The sequence below is a fragment of the Meles meles genome, chromosome X (assembly GCF_922984935.1).
Source record: "Meles meles chromosome X, mMelMel3.1 paternal haplotype, whole genome shotgun sequence".
NCBI classification, from domain to species: domain Eukaryota; kingdom Metazoa; phylum Chordata; class Mammalia; order Carnivora; family Mustelidae; genus Meles; species Meles meles.
The window spans coordinates 89865085-89888702 of record NC_060087.1 but is presented as its reverse complement, the minus strand read 5'-3'; the positions used below and the strand labels follow the sequence as shown (position 1 = coordinate 89888702).

The following is a 23618-nucleotide window of genomic DNA, read 5'->3' as shown; positions in this document are numbered from 1 at the left end:
ACCTTGAGCCCTGACCTCAGATGTACAAAAGGACTTAGCTTTTCTGTGGGGGAAGACAAACCATTTTCCTACTTTGGCAAAACCCATTTCTCAGAATGTTTCTAGCGGTTAACAGTGGGGCTGCTGAAGTAAGACGGGGTGGAAATCCCAGCTCTGCTTCTCACCGGCTGCGGGAACCTGGGGTTTGTCCACCTTTCAATTTCCATCATTTCCATTTCCTCAGATGTCAAATGGGATAATAGGAGGATCTATCTCCTGGAAGGGCGGGGGGGGGGGGGGTTGCGAAGATTAAATATAATACATGCCCAGGACTTTCAACGTGGCAGGCGCACAGAAAGCTCTGACTGAGTGCCAGCTACCTTCCTTATAGTACCAGGATTCTTACTGCTACCTAAAGAGCTTGTTAGCACAATGCTGGGCACAAAAGGGATCAGTACCTACTATGATCATCCCTACTGTCAGTAAAGATGAGTGACTGGTGGGAGGTGAAGAAGGGGGATCTGGGTCTTTTCTGAGCGTGGGTGGGACTAAGTGACTTAGGATAAACTCACCTTTGTGGTCTCAGCTGCCCCCCTGCGGGTATTGTACACAGCTCAAGAAGAGAAAGTGGCAGGTATGTGCCTGCATGTCCTGATCTGCCAAGGTTTCTACAAGTAACGCACCACTTCATGGGATGATCTTGTTTTCGGCCTCATGATGGTGCATGAGCGCTGAGAGCGCCCCAAGGAGGGCAGGCCAGCCAGGGCGCCGGGGCCCTGGGGAAGCCAGGGTGTTGGGGACAGAGGCCTGGAAGCCCAGAAGCCCGGGTGCTGCCGACACGGAGTGGAGGCGGGGGGGGGGGGGAGCTCCTCTCTCAGGGGCAGGTGGGAGGGTGGTGAGAAAGCTAGCCTGGGGCGGGGGGAGCCCTGCGTAGGGGGAAGCGGGGGGAGCGGGGCCCGAGCCCCGGGAGGGGTCACCCCTGCCCGTCTCGCCGGGGCTGCCCTCCCGGCTTCCCGCTCTCCTCGCTCCTGCTCGCCCTCCTCGCTCCCCGCCTCCAGGGGAAAACTTCCTGCTCACGCCGCCACTTTTCCACCGGCGTCCACATCCTCAGCCCCGCGCATCTTGTCTTCCAGTCTCCTTGCGGGCGGTGCGGAGAAGGGGCCCCGCGGGCTCCCTGGGGGGCTCCGGGCCGGGTGGAGGGAGGTTGGCTCCCGACGCGCCAACTCCCGCCATCGACAGCGGGCGCCGAGGGGGCGCGCGCCCGGGACCTGGGGGCCCGTACCCGCGCCTCCGGTAGTCATTCCGAGGGGCCGGCGGGGACCCAAGCGCTCGGCTGCCGGGCCCCAGCCCCCCACCCCCACCCCGTCCCGTCCCCTGCAGCACCCAGCCTCCGGGGCCGGGTGCCCCGCTTTCCGGCCCCTCCCCGGGCGAGCCCGACCCCGGCTGCTCCGAGCGCCGTACTTACTGTCGGCGCTCTCTCTGGGCCGGGGCTGGGCTGCTGCCCGGCCCCGGGAACCCTGTCGCCGTCTGCCCCTCGCGCTGCCCGGGGCTCTGCCCCGCGCCGACCGTAGCGGCCGCGGCGTCTGTAGGAAGAGAAAGATCACGACTGCCTTAGAAACCCAGCCCCTGCTGTGACCAGAATCTTAAAGAAGGAGGCTACTGGCTCGGCCCCAGAGCCGCGGCTGAGGTGGCGAACTAGCGAGGCCTCTGGTAAACACGGCGTCTGCTGCCTCTCGGCCGCCCGCAGTCCGCCGCGGAGGAGCCCCCCTCCCGTCCTTCCCTCTCCTCCGGTTGCGGGCGGGGGGGCGGAGGGGGAGCCGGGGAGGGCCCGTGCAGATAATCCAGCTGCGGCCAGGCGAGCATTTGGGACCGGCCCCCGTGCTCCACATCCATTTTTCCCACTCGGGCATCCTCCCCAGCTCATAGAAATTAAAACCGATGTCCAGGGGTCGAAGCAAATAACCTCAGATACGCGGGCTAGCCGTAAGTGGGGGGATCTCAGGTTCGCTGTCGCCTGCCTCAAAAGCCACTCGGTGCTGCTGCAAAGCAACATTTGAATACCCGCGTCTCCACTTTCCGTTTCCCCCTTTCTCTGACAGGAATAATGATAAGTAGCGACTCCAGCCGATTTGCTGGGGACGATGGAGATGGGGACCCCGGGAAGCAGGATACTTACTGTCTGCAGTGCCAGGTCCCAGGGAGTGGCCATCCCTATCTACCTCAGATGAGTCACCTACTGTGCGCCTGGCCTTGTGGGACACTGGAGAAGGTAGAAGACTTAGTCCTGGTCCAGGTGCCATACAGGAGATAGGCACTGAGCCTGGGAAGTCTGGGTTACGCTAGAAAAATCAAAGGGGGTGGTGTACAGAGGCCCTATGGGGGCCAGCAGCCAGTGTTCTCATGGAGCCTCTGCAGGGACAGGGGGAGAGAAGAGACTCAGAGGGACGGGGTGTGGAGGGTGTTCCTCCTATAAGGCTGATTGTGACTCCTTCCTGGTCCCGGAGTGAGGGCCCACACCACTCATTCCTCTTTCGAGTGTGTGTAGAAAGCAGCCAGTGGGGAGATTAAGCCTTGTGGGCTCCCTAAGGGAGCTATCCTCATCTTCCTACCTTGACAGTGACATCTGTGAAATGGGAACCATCTCTTCCTTTCTGGTCAAAACGATGAGACAACACAGTATTCCTGCCCTTCCATTCTGATCACACAAAAAAGAGCAGTCTGTAGTCCTCTCTGCCTCATTCCTGCTTATCCACTCAGTCATTCATTTAGCAAACTTTATTAGCCTCTCTCGTATGCCAGACAGCATGCCAGATGCTGGGCACCTCCATGATTCTGTGGGGGCGTCCGCACCCATGGGAGGGGGGTTTTGAAACAGATTTTAAGTCCCAGTTCTTTGCCTAAATAGCGGTGTGACCCTGAATGAGTCATGTATCCTTTTGAGACCTCAGTTTTCTTGTTTGTCGAACAGAGAGAGGTAATAGCACCTTCCTGTCCTCATTCACGGGGGTGTTTGTGAGGCTCAACGGACATAATGGTTGCGAAGGAGCTTTGAAAAGTATAAAGCCACTAGATAAATGTCAAGGATTAGTTCCTCTCCGAGGTGGGAGCAGGGCTGCTGGGAAGAAAAGCTTAAAAGAATTCCTGGCTGGCTCTCCCAAATTGATTGCTCTGAATTCCGTCTTCTCCAAATCACCAGTCCTGCACCTGGGCAGGAGGCTCTGTTCTGTGAAATATCGTCCTCCCTCAGCAGTGCCCCTGACACTCGGGTTAGTGATGGCCTGGCTTTAAGCCAGGGAGATTGTTTGGGGGACTTGAGTGGACCCAGGGGACAGTCTTGGCTCTGGGTCTCTAATTCTCTATTTCCTGGCAACAGCCTTGTTTCTCCCCCAACTGGAGCCCACCGAGCCCAGGACCACACATGGAGACGGGTAGAACCCCCTTTGAGGCCTCCAGAGACACCCCTTTAGGGAGCAAGGGGCTTATGCCAGACAGCCCAAGCTGGCCTTCAGGGTGGATGCTCTCTCTGGCAGGGAGCTAGGAGTTCTGGGTTGGCCTGGCTAGCTGAGATCTACAGCAGAACTAGAGGAGCCTCCAGGAGGGTCTTTGGCTTGCTCAGCTCACCCCAGCAAGCCACCCCAACCTAAATAGAGCCACAGTCTAAATTACAACACCGTGCTTGCTGTGCAAATGCAGCTTTGAGCGAAATTCCCCCAATTCCCAAAGCACTGTCCCCAACACCCTGCCACCCCAAGTGAACACAAGCTCTAAGGAAACGCCAGCCAAACCCTTTCCAGACAGATCCGATAGCCTCTTTCTTCCCTCTCCCCCTTCCCATCAGACTGTCACCCTAAAGCCCCTTCCCTAAGAAAGTGCTAGAACTAAGGAGAACAGGAAGGGGACTCAGGAGCCTGGGCAGCAGGGCTGCCCAAGCCTGGAGTGGCTCTGCCCAGCTCTGGAGCCACAGGAGAATGGAAGTCAGAGGCGGCAACAGAAAGGAGCCCAGCCTTGGCCAGGGCACCTTCAGCCGGCAGGTGCCTTGGGGAGGCACCGAACAGGCCAACTCCACACACTCAGCCTCCCTTGGCAGTCTTGGAGCCCCATTCCTCTTGCAGCTGGGGCTCCTCTCAATGTCTTCATAGATTCCCTTGTCACATCCATCTCTCCCAGGCTGCTCCTCTTAATAAAGTGCCCCTGCGGCCACTCTAGACAGCCCAATGTTATCCTTCATTCTCCCGCCCTTCTCCCCAGCATGGGCCACACAGCAGTGATTCAGGCCTCCTGGGTCACAGTACCCTCTAGGAGAAACGTTTCCTGAGCACCTGAGCCAGGGTATGATGGAAGCTTTGGGTGTGGGCATATCGACTACTCTTTCTTGCCTCCCCCCAACCCCACCACCGTGGCCTGGGCTCTGGATTCAGATCCTCACCCTGAGTCCCCAAGCCTACCTCAACCCACGTCTTCTTCCAGGGGCCAGCTGTTGCTACTCTCCTCCAATGACATAGCCTGAGTCCAATTTGCAAAGTCTTTCTCTCAATGATTGTCAATAAATCCCACACCTATATCCCCCTGGAAGACTGGAAAGCTTCAAGATCCAAAGGAGAGACTCCCTTGATGGTGAAATTTCAGGCACAGTGACAGGCAACTGAGGAGACATATTTGATCACATCATGTTTACCTACGGGTAAGGCTGGCCCTGAGGATATTCTGGCATTTTCCCTCGGCTATAATGAAGACTTGGAACAATAGCAAAGAAAACAATAGAAAATACACCGGGCGGGGAGCAGGGACATCTTGCTGCTCATCCCAGCTCTGGAGCTAATTAGATGTACAGCCCTCACTTTCCCTTTCTAGAGCTCGGTCTCTCCATGTCAAAAGAGAGCTGATCTGTAGGGTTCCTTCCTATTCTTCCCAGGCTCAGATTCTAGGCTATACAGCGCTGAAGTAGACTGATGTCTCCTGAGCACTGGCCCTTATTCCAGAACACTAGGCATGGCACTGTGTGTGCACAGGAGCTAGATGGGGGCAAAGGGCTGGTGCTGTGGGTGTGAGCCTGACCTTGCCATTCAGCAGCGCAACCAGGGTCTGATCCACCTTTGCCAGCGAACAAAGGGGGAATCTGTTTGTTGCTCCCATCCCATTTTGCAGACAGGACCCTTCAGGTCCCCAGCAGCACCTCTCTGCAGGTTAATCCGTCTGGTGCCCTCCAGGACTGATTCCAGCTGTCCCAGGTCAGGGCTGACCTTACCAGTGAACACCTGCTCCACCATACCATCACATCTTCAGATTTTATATTCCTGACTTAGTGATCACTCAACACGCTCCCCACCCCTACCTCCACTGCCAGGGCCCTCTGACGGGTCCCGGCCTCCTGATCCAGCAACCAGAGGGTTAATGCCCTAACAGAAGGAGCTCTCAGGAACACTGCTCTAGTTCTACGGGGCAGTTCATCCTGCCTGGTCAGTGTCCAGGCCATACACCCATAGGGATATTCTTAATATCACCCTCCTCTGGGATTCCAGTTGCATCCAGTGCCGCTCCCCCTTTCCCAGCCATTTCTCTGTGAAGGTTTGTCAAGGGCTTCGCAGACACAGAGATGCCCGGCTCCTTGCCTCTGAGTCAGGTGGGTCCTGGTCGTTTCAGAGAAGGAAAAAAAAGAAAGAAGCCGCAGGAAGTGGGGGGTCTGGCTCTGTAGTTAGTAGCAGCTGCCCTGGTGACTTTCCGCCTTGTGGTCTGGATCCAGTTGCCAGCGGTGAAGGCAAATGTGTTGAAGTTGGAGGCACCCGCCCTCCTACTAGTCCCCAAAGGGGGCACTGATTCCGTACCCCACCGCCCATGGTTCCCTTCTGCTCTTCGCCAGAGCAAGCTTCCCTAGCACTGAAAACCCCCCTCGCTTGGCCCCTGTCTCCCCTCCCTCTGCTATTCTTCCGTTCCCCCGCCAAGGCCTGGCTGCTCCAATGGGTGCTTTGCCCCTGCGGTGCGAATGTTCTGTTCTCCCTGGGCCCTGTGTTAATTTGCTCGCATTTGTGAGCTGCTTTGTTAACACGCGAGGCCTTTTCTCCATGTGCAGTGCTGTTTCCCTCCTGCCTCTGTTACCTCCCCACCCACATCCTCCTTAACCTTGTAATAACCGGCCCTCCCCCATGGAGAGGGGGTGAGGCTCTTTCAAAGCCCTTCCTTGTGGGCGCTTCGGTAGATAGGTTGGTCCACCCACACCACCGCTGAGAACACAAACAGGGTGTTGATGACTGAGCCCTGCAGGGCCCGGGAGAAATCTGGGGCTCCTAGAGGTGACAAGGCCAGTCTGTGTGGGCAGATACTGTGTGATCCTAGAACCACAGCTGTTACCTGCATACTTAGGCCATCACTATGGACACTGCCCTCTGAGGCCCCAGCCAAGTGCCCAGAAAATGGCACAGAGGCATATGCATGCATATCCAGTTTTGCTTAGGATTGTGTGTGTGTGTGGGGGGGGGGGGGGTGTCACAGAATCTCTCAAGGCCGGGCCCCCCTGCATCAGTCTTTTCTAAAAGCTGCCCCAGTGTTTCTCATATACACCCAGGGGTGGAGAGAGAACCACTGCCTGAAAGGAAGACGAGGGTGTAAAAGCTTTAGCAGCTGAGAGCTTTCTTGAAAACGGCGGCTGTCCGCAGGAAGAACTGAAGGTAGGTAGACTGGAATATGGACGATGGCCTCACTTCCCTGCCTCAGTTCCCTCCTTTTTGCCTGAAGGGAACCATCCTGCAGGCCTTCTCAGCCCTTCCCCAGGCCCTAGATGGCCGGGTAAATCAGTCAGCTCTGAGCGTGCTGTGTGGAAGGGTATAAAGAAAGAGACACGTCCCCTTCCCCATGTATACTTGCTGGCCAATTACTGTGTAAGTGTAGCCTTTGAATCTTCTGCTGGCAGGGGTGGAGCTAAATTCCCTGAGTAGGGCTTCGGGTCTCTCCGGAGGTGAAGGACGGAGACTTTCATATCAATCACCTAGGAAGAGATATTCCTCAGGTAAAAGACGGGAACTCCCGAGGAATAATAATCACCCTAACCGCCATTTCACTTCTCTTAGCTCACTTAATCCCCTGAAGTAAGTAGTGGTGTTACCCCTCCTTTATATTAGGGAGCTGAGGCCCCAAAGGTGAAGTCACTTGCCCAAAGTTCACCCAGCTGGTAAGCAAGTGTGTTTTCTTTGGCCTGCACAGCATTAAAAATAACCAGAACAAAACACACAATTGATTCATTGCTAACATTGAAAAATCCTCAGAGTTCATGGAAGAATCTAGATTTCTGGCTACCTGGCAACCCTGGGCCTCTGAAGTCCCACCTGACCGCGAGCAGCTGGAGGTAAGGAGCAGTGCCCCTTCTAGATGAGGGGATGGGCTCTCTCCAGGTCACTCCAAACCCCACCACGCTTTCTGTACCCTAGCCACGGGGTCAGGTGTGGGCTGCCATTCAATACTGATCTGGTCCTGTTGTGGTGCTATTCTTATTAAGAGAACAATAAAGAGGAGAATGAAATATTTCTTGGCCATACATCTGCTCTTGCCCTAGTGAATATATTGTCTCCTTTGGCTCTGGCCCTGGAGGTGTCCGAGCTTATGATCCAACCACCCCATTCCCCTTGACTGCCTCTTTAATGTGGGGAGAGGGAAGGCTGGGCACTCATTGTGGGGGGGGCACTTGTAGGTGGCTGGGATTGTGTAGGTGGCCTCTGGCCTACAGAGGCACGCTGGGAGTTAGGAAGGAAGAATGGGTCCCCAGAGGACCCTGGCAGTGAAAGATGGGTGGTACTTTCCAGGGCAAACTGCCTAGATTAGCTTCCTGGCTTTTATCTATAAAATGGACATAATGATAATTATAGGACCATGCCTACCTCATGGAGTTATTTTGAGGATTCAATGAGTATATATAGTACACGTACATTTAGAATAATGCCTGGCTCAGAGAAAGTCCTCGACAAATGCTGGTTTCCCTTTTGTCATTCCCTAGCCTTTAATATAGGGTTTTGTCTGGGAAGTGTCCACCTGATGGAAACAATACCCTGGGATGGGTCAAGGAAACAGGGGAAGGTGAATCTTATAGATGCTTCTTCCACGCTGAAACGGTCTCCTTCTCGGGGCCATCATGGAAGCTCTGGGTCACATTTCATTCTGGATGATGGCGTTTCCTTCTCTAGGGAGAAGGCAGTCTTGCCCTGTTCGTGGAGATCATGCCAAATTCTTTCATACTTCCATGCTTTTACACTTGCTCTTTCCTTACCCAGAATGCCCCCACCACCTTGTCTCCCTGGCAAACACCTATACATCTTTCTGGACTCTGCCTGAGTCACCTTTTCTGGGACCCTCACCCTGAGCCTCCTCTGCCTCCCCAGGCAGTGCGAATTTAAAGGTCTACCCTCCTTCAGAATGTGAGCTTGCTGGGGGCAGGGCAAGGGAGTAGAGTAGAGGTACTCAGGAAATGCTGACTGACATGGGCCGGGCAGGGGGAGGGGAGAACGGGGATGTCAGGAAGAGGAAGATTCCAGAGGACAGCCTAGCATCTACATTTCCTGGGGCTCTCTGGTCCAGCAGACCTCCCAAATCTCCTTCTGCTCCCCCCCAAGCTGTTCAAACTCACATCATCAATTCTCTCTGTCCCCCCTGGGGGTTATGCTAAGGCTCACCTGTGGGGCAGGGGCAGGCTGATGTGCTGCTTTGCAGCCTTCCCCAACTTTCAGCATGCCCTGGTTCCTTTGAACAGCCCCTCACATGCTTCCATCCCCCAGGCTGTTCAGGGTGTCCCCAAAGCACCAGGCACTTCCTGGGGGATCCCTCCTGCACATCCACATGGAGATATTTCACAGCCCCATTCCCTTTAGGCCCTCCCATGAGGGTCTTCCTTCCCAGAAAACAAATATGAATCTCCAATGCCTCCAACCAAAGTGGACTGCCAGCCCAGGGAGGCTAGCTGGGGAGCTATTTCTAGGCGAGAGGGGTTCCAATACCCCTTTAGTCACACCTCACAGCCTGTCCCCTAGGTCAACAGGGGATTTTTCATACTTTGTTGTAAATACTGGTCTTTTGTGAGAGAGCAGGTGAGGACAGCTTGGGTGAGATCTCTGTCACCCACTCTGTCTGCCTCCCACCCATGAACAATAACCTGGGGCAGCCACGGAAGCCTCCCGGCTCTGCTTGGCAGTCTTCTCCTCCCCACCCCAACCCAGGGTGTTCCGTGTCACCATCTCCTACTCCCATGCAACATTCCTGCCCTGGTTCCTCCTGATGACTGAGTTCCTTTGCCAGGAGTAACCTGCTGGCATACAAAAACAACGTGAGAACCATTAATGGGAAAGAGCATCTTTCAGAAAAGTCAGATTATTCTAAAGCATTAATGGACACCTTTGCGATCCTGTCTCAGGAGGAGCTAATGTCTCGTAAGCTGGCACTGGGCCAAAGACTGCTCGGCACAACAGCCCTCCAACCCTGAGAACACATGCCTTAGAATGTGCCAGAAGAGTCCGATGAGACCTAGCAAGCAGTGAGAAAGCCAAGGACGTGAGCTCCCATAGAGTGCAGGTCCCAATGCCACATGCACGCACGTGTGTGTGGTCGCGTACACACTCACACACACACACCCAGAGACATAGGTAGGGCCACACGCTGGCACGAAAACACCACCCACATTTTTGCTATAAGACCCACATGTGATTTGCCAACAAATTGCAAATTAACCTCCTAGTGAACAGATTAATGGTATTCATGGTAATTTACACTCCAAGTTTCATAGCAACAGACTTTGAGCATTCTGGTTGCATAAGAATTCAAGGATTTTCAAGTTCCTGGAGACATTGTAGTAATTAACCTGATAAGCCTATGCAAATTAGCCCAAATTTGACACTGTCATTTTTGAATCCAATATCTAGGGTATTTGCCCAGAAGGTTGCCCGTCGCAGCTCCAGCTCCTTGGCTTGAGGTGCTAAGCTGACAGATGCCAGTTTGCATTTGTCTATGCAAATGACGCCCCAGAGGAGAACGCCCCCATCAGGTCCAGAAAGGGGCTGGACAGGTACAAATGGTCCACTTACATGATGATGAGAATGAAGACAAGGTTTCCAGAGGAATGGGAAAGGGGCCCCGGCCAATTTATACAAGACTGACAGAGCTATCTTTCTAAGATCCTTGGTCTGAGGACAAACATTCCTGACTTGTGCTAGAGTTGGAGCTCTCCACCTGAAGGTCAGGAAGAAGCCTCCTTTTGGCATGTGACCAAGTGCCAGTGGACTTTTTTATCTTTCCAGAAAGATCAGCTTCCTAAAATAAAACTGAAAGTTAGGGTTCCCTATTCTTCCCTGGGAAGGTTTAATTGGATCTACTGCCCGTTTTGAGGAAAAAAAAAAAAATCATCGACCGTACTCAACTCTCATCAAATCTATGAGCCAATGGGCACAGCTTGCAAGCTCTCTCCATGGGTGGACTGGCTCCTGTCTAATTGTGGTTAGCCTCAGAGGGTGGCCACTCCTCCTCACCCCTGCCCCCCACATTGAGCTCCATCCCTAACCCCCTTCTTATTTGATCTCTTGAACCACCAGGACTCACTGAACCCCCTGATTAATCTGCCCTGTTTTTCCTACTCTGTAGGGCACAGTAATGATGTGCCATGGCAGAAAGTACCCCTGCCCACTGGCTACCCACTTCTGCTCCTAGATCTACTATCCACGGGTTGGTTGCTCTTGGTGCCACAGCCCCACAGAGTGTCTCGAAAACAGTTTTCTGGAGCCCCCATCCGGGGGTAGGAAGCAGACGAGCAGGAAAATATCGCAGAGAAAATGTCCAGGTCACCCAGACCAACCTGCCACCAATGGGCTACCATCTGGAACTCGGGATTCTCTTGAATGCAAGGCCAGCTGGGGTGATGATCACAGCAGCCTCATCACGCACCAAGAGCTAACACTCGGAGGTGATAAAACACTTCCAACTTCTACTGGGACTATTTGGTGATAATCATCTTTGTCCGTCTTCCTGAGCCATCTTTAGAACAGTAAGGATTTCAGAAGGGTTGGAAGGCTCCTTGTGTAAGTGCTTGGCCTCCTCTCTGATTATGTGCACTTGGCCACATAATGGTGGCCACCACCCAGGTGGTGCCTGGGGCCATTCTCCCTCTTGTCTACCTTCCCACTCGCACCATGCCCATGCCCCTGCTCCTATTCACCCAGCAGCCAACCGTTCTTCCTCGACTTCCAAAACCATCCACTGTCTACCACTCTGGCTCCCAGAACTGTGGGCCCAGGATCCCAGGGACTGCAGAGGACAGCGGGAAGGATGGCAGCCATACACTTGGCAGCATCCCCTGTGGATATGTCAATCAATAGGCGATGATGATGATGGTGATGATGACGATGACGACAGTGATGGCAGCACCCATTTGAAGAGCACTTATTCCATGGCGGAGACTTTACATGAGCCTGACATGCAAGATCTCATTGAGTCTTTGTAACAACCCTATGAACCTTGGTATTCTCATTAGCCTTGTTTTGCAGACAAGGACACGAAGACAGAGGTTTAGGCAACTTGGTCAATATCATACGGGTAATTGGTGGCAACGCCAGAAATCAAACCCTGGCTGACAGATGCCAAAGATCTGGCATTTAAGCACTACCCTAAAACATCCCACACAGGTACATATCACTATTTTCCAAACATTAGGCAGATGTTGTAATAATTAACGAAATTCATATTAAATTGCATACATTTATATTAGTTTGTGGTCATTCCATGTTCCTCAGTCACTGGATGTGAAGAGTAAAACTGCTGTCAAGAGAGGTCCACGATATGGTTCCCCGACTTTAGCCAGATTAAGGATCACGGGCATTTTGTGCACAGAGTACTCTCCACATTCTCTCACCTACAAAGGCACTCATTGTCTTTTATGTTCACCTCCTGTTTTAGCTCAAAGAGCCTGTGTGTCTCTGCAAATCTGACAGGGGTGGGAAGCCATGGTTTTTCGTTGTTGTTGTTTTAAAGATTCTGTGTATTTTATCTGACAGAGAGAGAGAAAGACCACACAAGTGGGGGGAGCAGCAGAGGGAGAGGGAGAAGCGGGCTTGTAGTGCAATACAGGGCTCGATCCCAGGACCCCGGGATCATGACCCTATCTGAAGGCAATTGCCCATCTGACTGACCAACCAGGCACCCCTGGGGGGCCATGTTTAAAGCTCTCTGTGTATTTGGTCACTTGTTCAACAGGTATCTATTGAGCTCCTACTATGTGCCAGACACTATTCTAGGTGCCAGGGATATGGCAGTGGACAAAACAGATACAAATCCCCGTTCTCACAGAGCTTGCATTTCAGTGACAATGAAGAGATCAACAGGAGAAATGATTGATATTTTAGGGAATGATGAGTGCTTTAGAGAAAGATGAAACAAGGAAGGGAATATGGGTTTCTGGATGAGTGGTTGCAATTCTAAATAGGGCAGTCAGGGAAGTCCTCAGTGCTCCTCAGCTGAACAAAGACTTGAAGGAAAGGAAGGAGTGAGCTCTATGGCTCGCAGGGGGAAGATTCTCTCAGGCACAAGGAAGAGCATGTGCAAGACCCAGGGACGGAGTGTGTCTCAAGCAACCAAGGACTATGAAGGAGGCCGGCATGCCTGGAAGTTGGTCTGGGACACTGTGTATGAACGGCTATGCGTATAGAGGTGGATTCAGGCTGGGCTCTGTCATTAGCCCTCTAGATGGCTTTTGAGGTCCACCTTAACCTTAACCTTAACCTTGGCTAGCTTGCAGGCCTAGCTCTAGGCAAAATTATGAGGCAAATGCTCATGTCTACCACTTCTCCACACCCTAGTCCTTTTGCTTTCCTGGGAGCCCATTTGCTCCCCTCAGAATTCAGAGGCTTTCTGATGCTCTCTGCCATGAAGGCCAGTCCCCCACCCTAATGAATAAAGAGCACAGCTTGGGAGCCCCCAGATCTGGGCTTGCATCATGGTTTGGCAGTTAACTCGCTGTGACTTTCTTTGGGTAATTCACCTACTTCTCTGAGCCTCAAATGCCTTATTTTTAAAATGGAGATAGTACAGTATTACAAGGATTAGATGAGTCCTGCATGTAAAATGCTGGGCCCAGTGCCTGGCACATAGTAAACACTCCCAAAATGGAAGCCATACTTAATTCATTCACACCTAGGTATAAAGCATAGAACAGGGGCGCCTGGGTGGCTCAGTGGGTTAAAGCCTCTGCCTTTCACTCAGGTCATGATCCCAGGGTCCTGGGATCGAGCCCCGCGTCGGGCTCTCTGCTTGGCGGGGAGCCTGCTTCCTCCTCTCTCTCTCTCTGCCTGCCTCTCTCGCTACTTGTGATCTCTATCTGTCAAATAAATAAATAAAATCTTTAAAAAAAAAAAGCATAGAGAACAATCTGTGTGCCTTCAGTCTTGCAAGGGAAATTCTTGAATATGTCAATTGTAGATCAGTAGAGTAGAAAAAAAATTCAAGTAGAATTGCTATCATGGGGAGTGTCCTACATTTTTTAACATTACAAATGGGCATTTGTCACGTGAGAGAGTTTGAGATGATCTTGGCGTCGATGGGCACCTTTCCTGGGTAGGTTCGAAGTAAGCTCTAAACCGATGGTGCTCAGAATGTTCCCAGCATCACTGAGCAGGTGAGACCTTCAGGTGAAGCCTTGGATCTTCTGAACTAATGTGAGGAGGTATGTCCATAGTCCATTCCCTCTTTTCTCTGCCGCTTCTGTCCTGGTGGGAGGGCAGGAGAGATTCGAGGGATGGTCCCAAACCCAGAGCGGAAAACCTCAGGGGTCAGCAGGTCCTCCCGCCTGAGGGGCCGCTTTCACACTTCCCTACATGACATCCTGCTGCTCGTGTCACTTCCTCTTCTCATGTGACTGCACTCTGAGCAGGCAATCCTGGCCAGCCTCTGAAAGTGGCCAAGGAGAAGGTGGCCCAGATGATACCCACCAAGAAGCCTCGCTGAGTGCCTATGTCCTAACCAGAGCCTGGGCATGGCATCCCCTTCCTCTACAGAAGGACTGCCTCCTGGACAAATTTTTTGCAAATCAGATTTTCACATATCAAAGGCTATTTTCCATTTAACTTCTCACATAAAATTGGAGATGTGTTTCTCTGAGGAGGAAAAAAAAATGGAGCCCTGAGACTTAATAAAAATCACATTTATGAATGCAATGCAGCCACACACTTGAAAATCACAAATGTGAATGGAAAAAAATGAGAAGTTCCTTATAAAATATTAACAATGCCCCCAAATGAGTCGCAAGATATGAATACAAAATAGCTAGCGCTATTGTAGTGTTTGGCACAACAGCTTAAAGGCCTAAGAGAAAAACAGCGACAGCTTAACTGAACAGAACACACCGGACTGAAAAGTTGCCCAGCTTTTAGAAAATTGCCTTTGTAATGTCCTACAGCAGGGGACCGACCATGCGACATTCTTTAGAGGTTCGGATCCTGAGCTCTAGTACTCCAGAGATGCTTCCAGGTTTCTGAAACGAACACGTTGATCTGGGCCAGAGAACAGACCAAGCAGTGCTGTTTTAAAAATGCCCCAGGAGGGGCGCCTGGGTGGCTCAGTGGGTTAAAGCCTCTGCCTTCGGCTTGGGTTGTGATCCCAGGGTTCTGGGATCGAGCCCTGCATTGGGCTCTTTGCTCCGAGGAGATCCTGCTTCCCTCTCTCTTTCTCCGCCTGCCTCTGCCTATTTGTCTCTGTCAAATAAATAAATAACTAAAATCTTTTTTAAAAAATGCCCCAGGAAAGTGAGTCTTTGTGTACCATGTAACGAATCCACGCCCCCACCCACACACACCGTTTCTAAATGTCCTTTTGACTGATGTCTTCTGCTGGAGTCTCTAGACAATGAGAAATTCCTACGAAGGCCTTTCTAGCCTTAGTCTCTCCCCCAAAAGCATGTCTCAGAGGACAGAAGGCACAGAAGAGGCTCCATAAAGGCACTCTGAACCAGCGCTTCTCGAGACTGAACATGTGCACAGATGACCCACAGATGCTGTTACAATGCCAATCCTGACTCTGAAAGTCTGGGGTGGAGGTCTGAGCATCTACATGTCCAGTGAGCTCCCAGGGGTGGTGCCTGTGCCACCGATCCTTCGGCCACACTTCGGGTGGCAAGGGTCTAAGTGTCTGTCCTCTTGAGGATTCACCATTCTCATTAGCATGTGAAGAGCTCCGCAAAGCCCTGTGTTGTAACTTTAGCTTTTCTAACCCAGCATTTGTCAAACTCGTTTGTACTCAGAAACCTTTTTTTTGTTTGTTTTTCCTCTCCCTGTGATACATATTAATTCCTCGAACTCAGGGTACTATGGAAACCAGTTTGGGAAGTCCTGCTCAGGCCGATACTCCTCCACCCAGAATAATTTTGCATCGTCTGAGAAGTAGACATTTGGGGTCAAGGCCCTGGGGACCTCATCTGGGGCCAGTTAACAGTCCTGCAGAGATGAAGGTAAGCCGGGGTTGTGGACTGCCATTGGTTTTTGGGCTCCAAGCTCAATGACAGCAAAACACCATAAAACTCTATTTACCGTGCTGCCATGCCTGCTCTTTTCCAAAATGCTTTACAACCTTAATGTGGCATGAGCGGAAATGAAAGCAGGGAAAACTAAGGAGATTTGGAGCAGAGAGGAACAGGTATTTTCCAAAGGGGAATGGAAGGACATGATGAAGAAATAACACTGGGAGGAGACAGGAGGTGAGGGACCCAGGAGTTAGCTGAGGCCAGGGGCAAGAGGGAGGCATCAGCAAGAGATGCTGGTGGGCAGGATGCCCTGGGGCGGGGTGTGTGTGGTTATAACGAGGAGAAAATATACACTTATTGGAATCAGCCCCTAGAGAAGGAGGAGGAAAAGACATGAAGGGAGGAGTCACCTCATTTGCCTGACCCCTGCCTATATGGGTCCGGTTGCATATTTTCCCAAGGTTCCACTGTGCAAAGTGTTAGGCCTGGAAGGCCCTCTCTGGGCAGATTTCTTATGCTCACAGCCTTGGCTACCAGATGGAGAGGGTCTGGGCTGTCAGCTCCCGTAGGAGGGCGTCTGCTCACGCCCATGGTGGTCTGCTACGCCACGCCCTCCCCTAGCTGGCAGATGGATCTGGGAGAGCTCTCCCATTATCAGAAGCCAATGGCAGGCAGCACTCCTGAACTGGAAAGCAAGGGAAAGGCAGGTACCCCCTGACGTGGGAGGCTGTACGGCACAGGGGATCAGGTTCTGGAGTCAGACCTAGGCCACACCCTAGCTCTGCTACACACTTGCTGGGAGCCTGTCTGAACCTCAGTTTTCTCTTCTCTAGAACATGGCTATGACTAGGATCTATCTGACAGCAGTACAGTGAGGAAGGCTGAGTGAGGAAGGATTGGGGTGATCTTGATAAGATGGTTAGGACAGTGCCTGGCACATAATAAGAATTCACTAACTCTTAACTGTTGGTAATATTCTTTCAGTTTATTATTACTGAAAGCTGTGCTTGGTACAAAGGTGTTTGACAAATGATCACTGATATGATGAAGACAGGATGACAGTGACCTTGATGATGATGAGGGAGCTTGCTTCCCCTTAGCCCTGCTTTGGCGGCTAGTGTCAGGAGGTGGTGAGTTTTGAAAGGCTTTGTGGTCACACAGTTCTAGGTTTGAATCCCGGCTCTGCTACTGAGTAGTAGGTGAGCCGTCTTTTCAGCTGTAAAACAGGTATGATAATTCTAGTTATCTCCCCGTCGTGAGGGCAGAATGAGGCGACCTATGTGAAGCCACAAGCTCGGTGCCTGGGGTATCATAAGTGCTGAGAGCTATTAGCCAGCTAGCTAGTTGAGCCAGTGTCCGAGAACTTGACAGAGCTCTGGGAAGATTTTAGGAGTCAAGAAGTCCTCACAGTCCGGTTTGAGAATCACAGAGACCAAAAGACCCAGACAAAAGACCCACCGAATGTCTTTTAAATGCTACCATGTGACACACATAAAAAGGAAATGTGCTCAGGCCGTATACAGAAATGCACCCGTTTGCTAAGCAGAATTTCCAGTGCGTGAAACTCCTGACTTGGAGCTCAGTGTTCAGTTTGTTTGTTTTTGAAATCGTGCCTTTTACTTCAAACAGAAGAACTCAAAAAAGAGAGTGCTGGAACTCACTAGACTAGAAGTACCAGGCACACGGGTTTGGGTTGCCCCCAAACCAACGCACCTAGCCCAGTGGCTGGCATATGATGACCAGTAAATATCCACTGAATAGATTGTCACATTTTCCCCTCAAAGTCGTTTTGTAGTCACAGTATATATTCTTTCAGGTCCTGTGTCAGGGATGTTTTTCTTTGGGAAAGTCCTGGGAGTCTGCAAACGGGCCAAATTTGAATATTAGCCATAAGGGCTAGACACCCACAAGTACACAAAGACTCCCTCAAGTGAATACACAGACAGTCACTCTTCAAATGCTTTGCCAACTTTGGGCCTCCCCTGCAAGATGTGGGCCCTGCTTCTTTGGATGGAAATAGCAGAGCCCGCATCTGTGATGGTTCTCCGAGGCAGTGGAGATCGAAATGATGAGGCCATCCAGGGCCCTTGTTGAAACCATGTGGATCTGGGGTGAACTTTCAATCAGCTCGCCAGTTGGCACCAGAATCCCTCTGAAGGAGAGAACTGGAACTGTCTTTAGGGAAAGATTTTTGATAAGCTGCTTGCCTTGACAGCACGGGTAGGCAGGTGCCAAGGCAACAGAAGAGAAAGCGTAATGCTGGGTGGTGAAAAGGAACAGAACTTTGGGGTGTGGGGGAACAGAGAGGAGGGGAGTAAACGGAGGGAAGAGAGGGGAGCAGGAACGGGATGGGAGGTGAGAGCCTCACTGGGAGAGTGACCAAGGACTCCTTAGGTCCGGGGATTCCTGACTTCACATTTGAAGTTGTCTGTACTTCTGAGAGCTCACTCCCTCTGTCCCTGAAAAGGCTTCTACGCACAATTCCTCTGGAGACTGGTTATTTGGGTGGGATTAAGGAAGAGGACCAGGCTCCACATTTTGGTCAGCATGAAAAGATACAACACGTCAAGGTCTAAACCCACACTTCTTATCGCTAGCTTCATATTCGAATCACCCGAGAAGCCCTGAGATGCCCTTGGGGCCTCCCCTCGGAGATTCTCATGTGTTTAGTTTGGGGTGGGGGGGTCTGGCATCAAAGCTTCTAAAAGTTCCCCAAATGATTCTGAATGAGCAACCTGGGTGTAGCCCCACCAGCGTGGCTGGAATTCTCAGGAGAACCAGGTGCTTGCAGCCTAGGGTGGGGGACAAGAAGGGAGGCTTTCCCTGGAAATGCAGAGATCTGGAAGGGCATGGATTTTTGAAGGAATCTTATCTCTTGGGGAGGCAGGGGAGAATACATGGATAACCAGATTCCAGGGATAACTGGTGCCAGTTGTTGGATTTTTTTCCTGGGCTGTCCCCAGTCCTCCCTTCCCTGGCTGAGCAATGATCACTCACAACCTAGCTAGCTCATTGCACTCCATCTCGCTGCGAACGTATCCTGTCTCCCCTTCCCATCAGGCTATATTTGCCCCGGATCTCATTTATTTGTGACCCTGCTTTTGACAGGTAGAAGCCAATGAGTCTGATAGATGAAAACTTCTCTCAGACAAAAAAAAAAAAATGTCCATTTTTAATGAGGGTCTTCAGAGGAGGACAATGACTCAACACACAGTAATATAATTTTCAGGGATGATGGCCAAGCATGGAGAATATATTTTGTGGCTGCGAGGGACGTGTGGATGTTTTCAAAGCACGCCATGTAGGGGCTTTGAAGCTGCTTACCGGAGAGCCCCATCTGAGAAAGTTCTGGAACAGCTGGGCCCATTCTTTGGGCATGCCTGGGGATGGCCCCCAGAGAAGACCCAGGCACACCCCAGCCTCACAGGGCTCCTCCCACATCTGGCCCAGCCACTAGTGTCTTCCTCCCTGCCCCTCTGCTGGCCCTTCTCACTCTTTACCCCTCCATCATTTTTTAAAAAGATTTTATTTATTTGTTTAACAGACTGAGATCACAAGTAGGCAGAGAGGCAGGCAGAGAGAGAGGGGGAAGCAGGCTCCCTGTTGATCAGAGAGCCCAATGCAGAACTCGATCCCAGGACCCTGAGATCATGACCTGAGCCGAAGGCAGACGCTTAACCCACTGAGCCACGCAGGCACCCCTACCCCTCCAGCATTTTATGTAGCTTTGAATAAAGTAAGCTCTACAGGCCATGCTACTCCATGATGGATAAGGCAGGAGTCAGCGTTTCAGGGGTAGTTTAGCCGCAGCCAGAGAAGGCAGAGGGAGAGAATGGCAGATTGCAGGTGCCAAGTCCCTGGTTTTTATAGGCCCCGGCCTGAGGGATGGATCATTCTGTCATACCTCCTGAAGCTAAATGTGACAAATGAGTGCTCTTCCGGTGGGAAAACCATTAAGCAGGATAGAATCAAGGAGGAAGGGTTCCCTTTCCTCAGTACCCCTCCCTCCTTCCTTCCCTCCCTCCCTCTCTCCCTCCACCCCTGCCCTCCACCCTGGTACAAGAGCTGGAGATAAGGTGAGGTTTCAAGGAACCCAAGGTCCCAGATGTTACCACGGCTCCCCCAGGCATAGGAGCTTGAGTTGAGCAAACCGTGAACGAGACGTGTACTTGGCTGAACTTTTTCCTTCATGGAACTCGGATTCTTTTCTTATTGAACACAGAGCTGGAGTGCTTTTTAAGACTTAGCAAACCAATTAAATCTAGAACGAAGCTGCATATTTTGTAACATACTGAACAAAATTTAAGCAGGTGGACTGAACATTTAATTTGGTTCAGGAACTTTCTCCAGAGCTGGTAGATGCTTGTTTGGGAATGCTCTTCTCTGTCTCGGTCTTCTCTCCTGCACTCCCCACCTTCCCGCCCACTGTCCCCCCCCCCCCCGCCCCCGAGAAAATCCCAACAGATAAGTTCTTGCTGTGAGGTCCTCAGCCAGACTCCTGAGAAAGAAGGGTCTCACCAGCAGAGGAAGCCAAGCTCCATCGCATGAGAGGTTCTTGTGTTGCGGGGCTACCTTCTCCCTTCCTTCCCCCTTCCTTCCCCCTCACCAAATTACTCTGTTGGCTTAGCCCACTGGCGTGACTAAATTGGAACATTCTCCCGGGCTGTGTGGTTCTTTCCAGGAGAGTTCAAATAACCGGGAAGCAGCTGACTGAGAGCTAACTGATTTGGGGTTCCCTCCTCTTTGTAACCCTCACACCTTGGCATGACCAGATCTTTGGCCTTTCCAGTTAGCTAGCAATCTCTCTCTTTCTCTTTTTTTTTTTTTTGCACCCACCTCTGGGTAATGGTGCTTTGCACCCACCTCTGGGTAATGGCTTGGGCTGTGAGAAGTCCCGGGGTGGGGGGCGTGAATGTGTGGATGTGGTTGTGAAAGAAGCATTGGGAAACCAGTGGTTTCTATTCCCTGAGAGGCAGCCGAGGAACTGCCGTTGGACTCTATAAGGCTTGGCTCCTGTCCAGTATCCACTCGGAGTTGGACTTACCCTGGCTTGCCGGGGCCCCTGGTACCTGTGGAGGGACATCCCAGACTTCTGCCCTGGTCCTGGCTCTAAGACCCAGAACTCAACTGCCACTGCCTCATGTCTCAAACCCCCTGCTCTTGCGGGCCAGGACCCACACCCGGCTCCCCTCCCCAGGGGAGTCAGCTGGAGCCAGTGACGCCCATGACCATGCAGCTTGTGGGGCAGAAGATTGATGGCAGGCCCTCTGCTTTCTTTCCCCGCCCCTTCTTCCACTGTCTGGCTCCTTCTAGCTCTGGGATTTGGAGAGGAGGGAGGAGGCAGAGAGAGAAAATGCTTTGCTGTTCCATTCACATTGTTCTTTGTTCAAGGGCTTTTGCTTGTCCTCACTTGAAGGGGCTCAGCTGAGAAGATGCTGGCCTCCCTGTTCAGAGTGGAGAAGCTTCAGGAATCTGGTTGCTCCCCCCCCGCTCCCTGTCTCCTCCCCTCTGGCTGGCCCGATGCTGGTCCTGACCTGAGGCCCCCTTCTTCCCCAGCAGCACTCTGTTGGGTGGTTTGTTTCAGGCTCATCTGGCCCCATAATCCACTGGCCTCTGGGAGGGCCTGCTGAGTTCATTTGGAAGCCTTGGGCCTGTGTGGTCCGGGAGTTGGGGAGGGGACATTTTAGGCCTAGCCAGAAGGAGCTACTCTGATCCCAAGGACAACCTGGCCGCCTTTCTCCCTCACACCTGGAAGGTTTCTACAGCCCGTTCCCACTCCTGACACAGCCCCTTCTCTGCAGTCCCAGGGGAACAGGCTGGGTGTCTGGTGGGGTCCTGCTACCGCACTATGTGGATATGACAAAACTCTCCAGCCAAGGACTCCTGGCCGCCGTCACCCTCCCGCCCTACCCTGCACATATGCTTCTCTGTAGCGCAGAGCATCAACAAGGAGGCCTCCATCCAGACCAGCAGGCGGGGAGCCAGAACAAACTGCTTGCTCCAGGCGAGTCGTCGGCAGCCCCCTCCCTTTGCCCTCCCATTTGGGCCCTCCTGGCCTAAGAACTGTGTTCTGGCTTTGACGGCAGACTACAGAGAGGCAGCTGGGAGGGGAGGGCACAGAAGACAGGGGCCATGGCAGTCAGAGCCCGATTCAGAGAAGCAGTTGGCACCAGACTCCTGGCAAGGGAGCAGGCATCCAAGATGTGGCGGCTGAACCGAACAGGTGGGTGGAGCACAGGGCCAGAAAGGTGCAGGGCTCAGGGAGCTCAGAAGCCTAGGACTCTTCATGTGGTGGTCCCCAGCCTCCAAGACACTTGCCTTTGCTGGATTTCTTGCCCTCGTACTCAGAAGGTGGCTGGCAAGAACAAAGAGCCTGGGACCAGGAGGTACACGGGGAGGGAGGGAGCCTCAGTGGGGAAGGTTAGGAGCCTGGGGATGGGTCACCACGGAGCGCAGGAGCCCACGGCTGATGGCAGCCAGAGCCACAAGTAGTCTTGTCAGTGCCTTTGTGTAAAAAGCTTAGAGGAAGCTACTCCCTCTGCATGAGCACAGCGCCAATAACAGTATGGCTTTGGCAGAAAAAAAAAAAGTACCGCTTCCTCCAAGTGGACTCAGCCTTGTACCAGGGCGCAGGGTTCAGGAAGCAGAGCAGGGCTGGATTTCTGCCCCCTACTTAGCTCCTTGGCTAAGCACCTTTATGTAGTTGACAACCTGCGCAACTGTGCCTGGTAGCCCTTACCGCAGCCAGCGACTCTCCTCCTTCACACTGAGGTGCAGGGAGACTGAGCTACTGAAAGCCTTGTCCTCAGCCCATCCTCACTGGTTTAGAAGGAAGGAGAGATCTGGGTCTCTGGACAGGGATGACGGCAAAACCTGGCTGGGGCACCAGACCACCAGGAAGCTACACTGTGACGCTGGGATGCAGACACCCTTTTGTTTCTGAGGAAGTTCTTTTCCAGGTCCTTCTACCCTTCAAGGACTTTGCAACTTTTGGCTTTTCCTGTGTGTTATTCTGGCATGAAAATAATGCTCATATTTTTTGAACTCCTCAACCTGTCTCCTGGACTCTCCTCCCCCAAAGCCCCCTAACCTCCTGCTTCACTGCCCTGCCCAATACTGTCAGTACTCCTACGCAGGCAATCTCTTTGGGGACCCTGTTCTCTCATGTCCTGCTCTCAGGTGGAAACTGGGCTACGTTAGCATGATGGTGATCCTCAGTTTCCTTATTGTTACACTGGGGGCAGATCGAGGTCCCTTCTTGTCTGAGGTTCTGTGACTCCTGTCCTACTTCTTCCCCCAGGTTCGCTCCCTCACTCTGCCTTTCCAGCAACCCAACAGAGGACTGTGCCGCCCTCAAAGCTGTGGTGGGAAAAAATATGGGCCCCAGGGCAACACATGGTGACCACTGTGCTCAGCATCACGGGGAAGAGGAGCTGGGCCAGGCGCAGCACAGATCAGGAGCCTCAGACAGACCAAGGGGGCTGGGCCAGCCTGGAGTCGCCAGCGGCTACCTACTAACAAGCACCTCACAGGCATTAACTTCATCTCCCAGCGGCCTTGCCGGCCTTTGCTTTCCCGTAAGCCTCTGCTGACAAAGGAGAGGGAGGGGGAGCAGGCTGGAGATCAGAGTGAGGACCTACTGGAGCTTGGCCTGACTCCAGAGCATGGCCACCTTGCTGGGTAAGACAGGAAGGGAGGAGGTGCAGGCCTTTTCCAAGAGCCGGTTTCTGCCGGCGCCACCTTGCAAAGACCTTTGAGAGGAAAAGTGCCCTCGGCTCAGGGGGTTTTTGCTGGCCAGCACGGGGTGTTGTGATCTATAAAAAAAGGACTGGCTTAGGACACAGGGGCTCCCCCTGGACTGATTCACTGTGTGGCCTTGGGTCAGTCCCTTCCCTCTTGCTGAGGCTCAGTTTCCTTATGTGTGAAATTCGGAAGGAACTGAACTAGTAAATAATCCCTAACGCCCTCTCCTCCCCTCGTCTGTCCAATCTCCCCCGGGTACTGCATTCATTTATTCTGAAGACACTGGCTTCGGCCATGCTTATGGCCTGATTTCTTTTTAGCCCCGGACTCCATTATTTTGGAATATGGCTATCAAATATGACATGGAAGGAGATCCAATTTTCCAAAGGCTGAAGTCCCAGAGACTCAGGAGATGAAATGAGCGCTC

General features: G+C 52.4%; 1 protein-coding gene across 2 annotated transcripts in view; it reads right to left on the bottom strand.

Moving 5' to 3' along the window:
* Window positions 1–1574, bottom strand: part of FRMPD3 (FERM and PDZ domain containing 3) — a 74987-nt gene extending 73413 nt beyond the window's left edge. The window contains exon 1 of one of the 2 annotated variants that reach the window (XM_045996538.1): window positions 1445–1574. The gene's annotated coding sequence lies outside the window, so the exon portion shown is untranslated. The remainder of the gene's footprint in view (window positions 1–1444) is intronic. The other variant, XM_045996537.1, reaches the window with a different exon arrangement.
* Between the last annotated feature and the right edge of the window lie 22044 nt (window positions 1575–23618).